The following is a 9682-nucleotide window of genomic DNA, read 5'->3' as shown; positions in this document are numbered from 1 at the left end:
TACTATTCCTGTTACTTGTTTTTTTTTCTGCTTTTCCTGAGTTTTCTGACTTTTCCTGACCTTGTTTCAACTCTGCTTAATTTACAAAACTAGTTGTAAAAACCTTGAGTTGTACACTAAAACTTTCAGGTATAATTTTTTTTTAGATAAATTACCTAATTAAAATAAAAAAAGACTCTATAAATTTGCCACATTAAAAATTAAAAATTTTAAATAGATTTCTACTTAGCAAATAGTAGTTTCAAGTTTGTAAACAAAAATAATAAATTATATTCAAATTACTTTTAAGTGAAATCTATGTCTTAATAAAACAATATATAATGAATCTTAAAAAATTATAATAATCAAACTTTATTTTCAAGTTTAAAAATTCAAATAATTTGATAAAAGTAGGATATAAGAAAAAAAAATTTGTCTATTTCATCTAATTTTTGGAAAAAAAATCAAATAATAAATTAACTTAACATCAATTAGTTCCAAAGCTACAATGTTTTTAGTTTATTAACCATTTAAATAAGTGGAAGATACTTTTCTTTAATTTTTCTAACCAAACATTACCTACAACTATAAGGTTAAAAGGTAGTTATGATTAAATTAACAATAAAGTGACTAAAATTAACCTTATGAATATAAAAAACATAAACTTACATTTAAGGCATTCATATTTATAAAAACAATATGGTTTTAAATATGTTGTTGTAATTGAATATATGAAACTTTTATGTTCTCAACTTGTAAAATACAGCTTTTTCTTTCATAAGAAATTTTAATTCTATTGCCGGGGATTTTATTTTTTTATTCTACTGCGGGGATTTTGTGCTCTGCGATTTAACATCTCTGCTGTGGGGTTTTGATTAGTACTATTGTAGTCTCCGACTCCGACTTTAACCAGCTTTATCTCAAAAATAGTTTGAGCATTAAAAATCTGCAATAAGCAACTCATAGCTTAATTACAACTCAATAAAATAAGACTAAATTGTGAAAAAGGTGATTAACCCCCCTGTGCCATTTACATAACAATTTAAGTGATAAGTTTTAAAATAAGTGTTATATCTAATCTATTACTAGTGTAAAAAAATTAATATAAATTACTAAACACATTTGTTCAACTTAATTTAGCACTAAGTAAAAACATTATAACCAGAAGATTTATAATAAAACGATATGCATTGTCGTGTTTTACTAAAATTTAAAATGAAACGCTTACAAGAGTATAAAATAAGTAAAAAGTGTTTATTATAGTACTTTGACTAATACTTAAAATTGATACATAATTATAAATCTTAAACTCTAAATAAATACAGTGATTGTTGATGTCGTATCAGATTTAAAAAGCTTACACTTAAATTAAAAGAAACTTTAATATTTTGTTCTTGCAAAAAAAATTGAGTTGTACCTAAAATTTGTACTCCCACAAAACTTAGTACTTATATCTTAAAGCTAAGTTTTAGTGTTGTGAATATCTCTTATAACTTTAAATAAACAGTAAAATATATGAATAAACTGCTAAGACTTTTAATTTGAAAAGTATATGGAGAATTGCCTTTAAATTAGAAATTAAAACAGTTCAACCAACTAAGCTCTGAAAAACATAGCTGATGTAAACAAATTCAAACAAACAGCCAAGTTGTTGAACTAAAGTTTAATGTTTAAACTGTAACTTTCTATGAATTTTTATAATCATGACATAAATAATCTACTCAAAACAAATAATGAAGATTCTTAATTTTTTTTTAAAGATTTAACAAAAGGTTTTAAGCATTTATTTTTACAAATACTGACTGATTTTGTCTTTAATAACTTAATCTTTATTTAGAAATATTCTCACATCTCCATTTGATATTAAAAGATTTCTCAATTTTTTTATCAAAAGTTTTTAAGCATTTGAACTGAGAAAAACTGAGGTTCTCAAACTTTTAAATAAAAAAACTGATTTAGCCTGACGTTTTTCAACTTTTTTTCAAAATAGCTGATTTAGCCTGACGCGTACGAACTCTGAATAAAGTTTCTTTACATGTGGAAACAACTTAAATCTTTTAAAGAAATTCAATGGTAAGAAAGTGTACCCTATATCTTGCATTTTCCGAGATAAGTTTTACCTAGCTTTCTTATGTTTGATAATGCTAACATAAAACTTTAGGAAAAAATGTTGGCACCGTTTTTACACTACTACGGTGTAATATATTTTAAAAAGTATTTTGAAGCTACATTATATGATATTTTGTTCTACTTGTCGATATAATCTAAGTCAAAAACTTGTTGCATAATTAAATCTAATCGACTAAATGTAGTTTCAGCATGGTAAATTTATCAAAAGTTATTATGAATTCTGTTGTACAAAGTAACATAAACTTTGTTGATGCTTAACCAAAAAGTGGTTTTTTAATGTTACAATAACAATTTACATAGAGCTTATATTTTGTTATCAAAAACAGGTTGCTTCCCAAGCAAAAAAGTACAGGCAAAAAAGAAGTTGTTTGAGCTTAAAAACAAACTAGAATACATATAAGAAAGAGATACAACAAAAATATGTAAACACAATTTTATTAAAAATTATAAAATTTTCTCAAAAACTTACAGTATACTCAATTACGTAGCATTTAAAAACATATAACTTAATATTTTAAGTATAAACAAGTTTTTAGTTAAAAATTACATAGAAAGAAAGTGTACCATACACCTTTCATTTTTTGAAGTTTGTTCAAATTAGTTTTTCTATTTTTGGTTATGCTAACATAAAGCTTTAGGAAAAGATGAACGTTCAAAGAAGTTGACACCGAATAAATCCTATAACTACGTCCTGGCTGATATGTGGTCTTTGCTATGAGTCAGAGGAAATAGAAGTTCCAATAACTGAACAAAGTTAGACAAAGGGGATGACATAAAAAAAACTGGTGCCGTCTAAGGAAGTGTTAAGACGGATCAAATTCGACATAATTAAAAAAGTAAATTGGATAGTAATCCTTTTATTGAATTGATTAAATTTAAAAACTTCAAGAAAAGGAAAAACTATTAGAGAAATTAAATATTTACCAATAAGAGTGTTTCTTTTTTTTTTCTTAAATGTATGATGTAATTAAAAAAGAGATTGAAGTTAAAAATGTCTTGACCTACACTTAGACTGCACCGGATCTCTTTTCCAAAAATATGCTGATAAGCGGGCATTTTATTTTGCCATTGCTTCGCCTAGCACTCGAGACAAAACATCTTCGCGAACATTTCCTGAAATTTCAGTGATGCCATTTTGGCTGACCATTCAACCCTTTCCATTAAATACTGGCTTGAATTCTTTATTAAATTACTTGAACTAAAAAATCTTAAAACGCACCCAGTACGAAAAGTTAAAATTAATTTTAGCTGGGCGTTTTTGCACGCCTCAGTTGAAGCCTTCAACAAACAGACCTTAAAAGCTATCTGCAAAGGTCATTTGAAGTTACAACAAAGTGCAAGGAAATGTCAGGTATTTTTTACTGTGCTGCACTTATGTTCCCGCCCATATCATTAAATCAGTCAGCACAGCAATAATCTTTCAAAATTAATAAAAAAATATTACCAAATATAATAGGTTAGATCGTTTCATTACACAAACGCCCTCATCCAATAGATGAGATGACGTGCATTTTATTACGAACAAAAGTTGTGTAAAACAACAAATGTCGGCGATAATTCTGATGACACAATTATACATGTTTTTTTTCTAATGTGTGTTGATATTTTATAGACTCCGTAGATCTGTTTTTAAATTTATTAGAGAGCAGTGAAACGCCGTTAGTCGGAATAAAGTTTTAACACAAAACATCTGTGGTAAAAAAAATATGTTTAGTTTGCCCGGCTTCAAAATTGTGATGGTATCAAGAATGCAAGTGAATTTTATTTTCATTTGGTTGTTGTATTTTTGTCTTAATATGAATTTTTTACAAATAGTTTAAAAATTTCAAACTCTCAAATACACAATCCTATTTTAATTTTTTCAAAAGATAATGAAAACCAAAGTAAAAACTTAAATGATTTTAATACAAATTTTCAGACTGGAATAGTTAATGGGTCATCTTTTCATTTGTATTCAAGTAAATTGTGAAGCAGCGACATCAATTAGTTCCACCACAAAAAGTAAGGAGCGCAATTGTTTTTACTGCCTAAATATTTTTACTATACCTTTTCAAAAAAATATCTTGCCATTTTTTTCATTATGGTCTGGTATTCACTTGGTCTACATGGGCAAAACAAGGGACACCAATAGCCATGTGGAAAACTGGTTCAGTCTAAATAAAAATAAGATCTTTTTAAACAAAAAATATAGGATGACTGATTTCATTGAAAAACTATACTCTGTTCTTAGCGACAGAAAAAAAAGAACAGTTTATTTAAATAAGCCTATAACCATCAGCAAGATTAAATTTCCTAGAAAATTAGACAACATTATCTCCAATTTAATTCAAGAAAATTGGAACAAAAAAAGATGCTTTGAACAGAGTATAAAAAAAATCTATTTAATTTTCGACCCCTAGAGTGAAGCAAGGTCTGATAAATTGTATCCCGCCATAAGTAAAACACCTGAAGCATTTTATATAACCTATGATATAAAATATGCAAGTGTACTTTTTTTTTCATTTGATTGTAGTTTTGTTTTGTCAGAATATTAACTTTTTACAAATAGTATAAGTATATTAATTTCAAAAATAGAAAATCCTAATTTAATTTTTCAAATGATAAAGAAAGCCAAGGTGAAAAATAAAATGAAAATAAAACGAACTTTCAAACTGGATTAATTAATGGGTCACCCTATCATTTTTATTTTAATATAGTGCACTGTGAAGCAGAGACAGCCATTGGTTCCACCCCAAAAAAGTAAGAAGAGCTTTTACTGCCCAGAAAATTTTTCTACACCGTTTAAAAAAAAAATCTTGCCGTTTTTCCATTATGGTCTGGTGTCCACTTGAGCAAAATAAGGGACACCAATAGCCAGGTGGAAAAATGTGTGCTGGAAATCGCGAATTGTCCCTGATTTGTAAATAAGAGTACACTTATTTGCAAATATTCTATTTAGAAGCACTGCTAAGTATAAATTCGAAAAAAGCATTATGACGTTTGCATAACGACCGATTTTTGATACAGATACAATGTTTTGGTGTTAACAACGGCAGTTTTACAGATGAACTCTTGAGGATGACATTGTATCAACATGCTGCTACTTTAAATTGGATTTTTCAAAAAAGCGAATATACTGTTATCAAACATTGTTGCTTTTAATTTCTAAAGAAAGTACAGTCTAATATTTTATTTTGCTTGAAGAGGTCGCAATTTTTTGCCACCGAAACCGGTCGTGAATAAAATATTTAATTTGCACACCTCTATTTAAAGAAAGTACCAAATTATTCTTTTTAGCTTTATTAATCTTTTATGCAATTTTAATAGGTCTTTTTTATCTAACATTTTTTATTAAATACTGCTTACTAAACTTTGCTGTTGTAAGTTGTGACAAGTCGTTTTTAATTATAATTATCATTTAAGTTGTTATCTATGCTATACTAATGGAATGATTAAGTCGCCGAAGAAGAGCTTAAGATTAAAAAATAAGCGTCTCCTAGGCGAGCTAGAGTTAACGGGTCTTACAGATACTGAGCCATCAGTATCTGCTGACTTCAAATAATTCGGTCTAATTTAAAAGATATTTTTACAAAAAAAATATAGAATAACTGAGTTCATTGAAAAATTATACTCTGTTCTTAGCGACAGAAGAATAGAAAGACTGGTTTGTTTTAATAAAGCTATTACCATCAGCAAGATTAAATTTACCAGAAAATTCGACAACACTAGCTACAATTTTGTTCAAGAACGTTGGAGCAATAAAAAGATGCTGTGAATAGAGTATTTTTAAAATCTATTTATTTTTCGACCCCTAAGGTGAAGTCAGGATCTTATAAATTTATCTTACTTTAAGTAAATTACCTGAAACATTCTATATCAGCTAACACAATTACCACAACTATTTAAAATATTCTAAAACAATTTTACAACATAAAAAAGATTTACCATGAAATAATCAAAAGTCATAATAATGCTAAAGCAAGTTTATTTTAAAGCTGTACAATTACAGGCAGAGGTATTAAAACACTGCAAGGTTCTGAGTGCTTAAACGACGAGGTAATAAATGCTTATTTCCAATTAATTTCTGACAGTAGTAAACTAAGAAAAAATTTGTAGATTCTCAAAATTTTCAGACATTTAAAATCTACCAAAAATTAAAGGTGCCTTATAGTCTAAAAATAGCAAAGTGTCTTTCGGAGGATTAGATATAATTTTGTTTGGCCTCAATATTAAAAAGGTGAAGATTTGGGCCACTGGGGCTTTGCAGTGGTAAATTTTAGAGATAGGACAATAAAATTTTATGATTATATCAAAAACTGTGGTGTTGATTTTAATGGTGGTCACTGTGTTTGCAATGATGTGCGAAGTTTTCTCAGGACGACTAATTTCATTTCAAAAATTATAACTTTAGACCAGTTTTATAAAAAAACAAAATAGTTAAAAACACTAGGTACGCTTCTTTTTGAAATATACAATGAATTACGTCATAATAAATGAGTGTTTTGGGTTTTGAATACATAATATGTCTTCAGTTAGAGTTTGGTTGATGTACTAAGAAGACACTCTATTAATTTTAAAGCAACAGTAAGTATCATTGGTTTTTCTTTAGAATTGAGTATTTTCTTCAAGTTTTGTATAAAATTTATACAATTTTCAAGCCACTTCGTAGTATTGATTTTTTTTAAGAATAAAATCTAGTGATTTTATAGTTGTTTATATAATTTCTGAGTGATTATTATCCTCTATAGTAGTTTTAGTGATAGTTAGGATATAAAGGTATTGTATTTATATATTCTTATTTAGAATGATTGGTTGAATTATGTTGTTATTCATTCACTTACTTAGAATTAGTAATAGAAAGATTATTAGGTCAGTTAACTCAGAATCAAGTAGAATTTAAGTCTTTGTTGGGCCACACATTATCAATCAAAATTCACTCATTTCGATAGTCTCTTACATACAACTAAAGTTCAAACTCTAAGATGAGTGAGAGACGCAGCAGTTGTAAATTGTGAAATTTGAATTTTAATATATTTTTTATTTTGTTTGATTTAATTGAAAAATTTTAAACGAATTACTCTCTAGGGAAAATGTTTTTTTTTTTGCAAAACGGCATGCGATGAGATGTAAATGACAAAAGTCGTTGGTCATTACCTATTTAATTTGGATTTCTGTAGAGGACTATAGACAAGAAATAATTCTACTAAAATATTCTTAAACAAAAGAAACAGTTCAAATGAACTAGATGAATAAAAGTTTCAATAAATGAGATAAGTGGAGTAAATACAACCTGACACTCGCAAAACTATTGATCAAGTCTTTGAAGTGACAGAAAAGACAAACTTTTTTGAAGTTTGGAAAACAAGTCCATGGATCGCTTCAAGCAAACTTGTTAAATGTGTGTAGCGCAAAGTCAGTAAAAAAGATGTTCTTACTGTCCAGAGACATTTCACTAAAAATAACATCTGTAGTGCAAATGATATCCAAGCTAGCTCTGATGTATCTACAGTGGACAATTCTCGCTTGTTATTTGTGACTTGAAAAGTTCAAACGTAGCACAGAAGAAACTAGCTCAATTACAACTATTTGTATGCTTACTAAAGTCAATTCAGAAAAGTTTTCAAAGAACTAAATTCATAAGATAGCCTAGAAAACAACAATAAGTTCAGAATGTTGCCAATAAGAACCAACAAGTTTCAATCCGATTTCATATTATAAGTATCAATTTCATTGATGTTAATAATAGGATATTGTAGAGGGAATTTGGTGATTAAAAAGACAATATGTAAGCAATTACAGACTCAATTTAATTCAAAATAAAATAACTTTTTTCATATTATTGATTTTTCTGAATTATAACAATGTTTATATATTGCAATTAAGATAAAATACAAAAGTCATAAAGAATAATTGACATACAAAAAGAACGATTTAAGAAACTTAAGTACTACAATATGGTTACTGTAAGTTATACTATGAATGCTCTACAGACAAAAAAGGTATCAAAAAAGAAATATTGGAGTAGTTAAGCTTGGCTAACAGAAAACAGCTTAAAAGTTTAAGAGTTAATGATCCAACATTTGAAAACATTCGTGTTTGATTGTCTTAAGGTTTGGTTAGTATTGGTATTAATATTATTATTGTTATTGGTTTGTATTAATATTGTTTGGTTTGTAAACCTCTGTCATTTTTTATTTATTCAAATTATGGGTAAAATAATACTCAAGAAAGATTCTTAATTGATCAAATGTGTTAGCTTTATATACAACAGTTAGCCTATCACTTCTTCTATTTGCTTATCTTTTACAACTTTTCTTAAAAAAAAGTCAAAGTCAAAAAAAATAACGAATGTGAATACTTTACTAATTTTCTGTATGATATAATCCTAACAACTACAGTAGACTACCGCTTAAGTACGCAAATTGAACCCGACCAAAAAGTGCGTACTTAGCACGGGTAGTGCGTACTTTTTGACGACATAGTATAATATGAAATTTAGTTGTTTGTTTTCTTTCTTACAACTAGGAACCAAACAATTAAGCCAAATAAACAAATCTTTTTATTTTAAATAACATTTGATACATAATTCTAATCTGCAAAATTTTTTAATAGAGTTCAAAATGATTTATTTTTTCTATAAAAAGTTTCTACATAATGCTAGTCTAGCTAAGTTTAGTTTAGTTAATATATTTACTATAATTTTCCATTAGCTAAAAAGTGTTTGATTTTTTTTTATTTGAAAGAAAAAATTCAGGACTGTTTTTGTAAGAAAGTTTATATCAGTAGAAACATTTAAAGTATAAGTGCACAGTGATAAGATGCTCATTAATTTTTTTTAAACTTTAGTTTTTTGTTGTTGTTGCTTCTTTTAATATGTTTATTTTGACTTTATAAAAATTGTAACTAGTTTTGGTGGTTAGCTAGTTTTGTATTATGTCACTTTAAAATTAGCCTTTCTTTTGCAGATAGTCTGAAAGTTTTTGATTAAAAAAAAAAATAGAAATTTTAGAAAAATTTATAAAAATGGATGGAAGGTGTCAGAAAATGACTCTATGGAACAAGTCTTCAGAAAAAATCTAAATCTAAGAAAATTTAGATTTTTTTAATCTTTCTAGGTAAGTGCGTACTTAAGGCGAGGTGCTTACCAAAAAATGTGCGTACTTAAGCGGTAGTCTACTGTATTAACTAACTATGGTCATTATTTTGAGATTTTCCAAGTTCTTAAAATTTAATGTTACGTCACTATAAAATATCTACACGAAAAGTTAAAATAAAAAAGGCGCAATAAACAATAGATAACTGTAGTTCTACGGTAAATGTCAACTTCGATACTTTATGGATTTTCTTCTTTTCAAACTTTTATTAAAAACCAAAATCTTAAAATGTTTGTTCGCAAATTTTTTAGCTGCTTTATTTAATACAAATCTTTTTTTTTATAAGTAAACCTTTGAAGTAAAATATTGCATAAAAAATTGTAAGTGTAATCCATAAATTTTAGTTTATTATCCTTCGTTTAATAAACAGTCAAGGCCCATATATTAATTAAGTATCATCTACAAATTGTAGTTCTAACATTTAACATAACAAATATATT

This window comes from Thalia democratica, chromosome 5, assembly GCF_965202585.1.
Source record: "Thalia democratica chromosome 5, ktThaDemo2.hap1.1, whole genome shotgun sequence".
NCBI lineage: Eukaryota > Metazoa > Chordata > Thaliacea > Salpida > Salpidae > Thalia > Thalia democratica.
Note: the sequence above shows the minus strand (reverse complement) of the source record.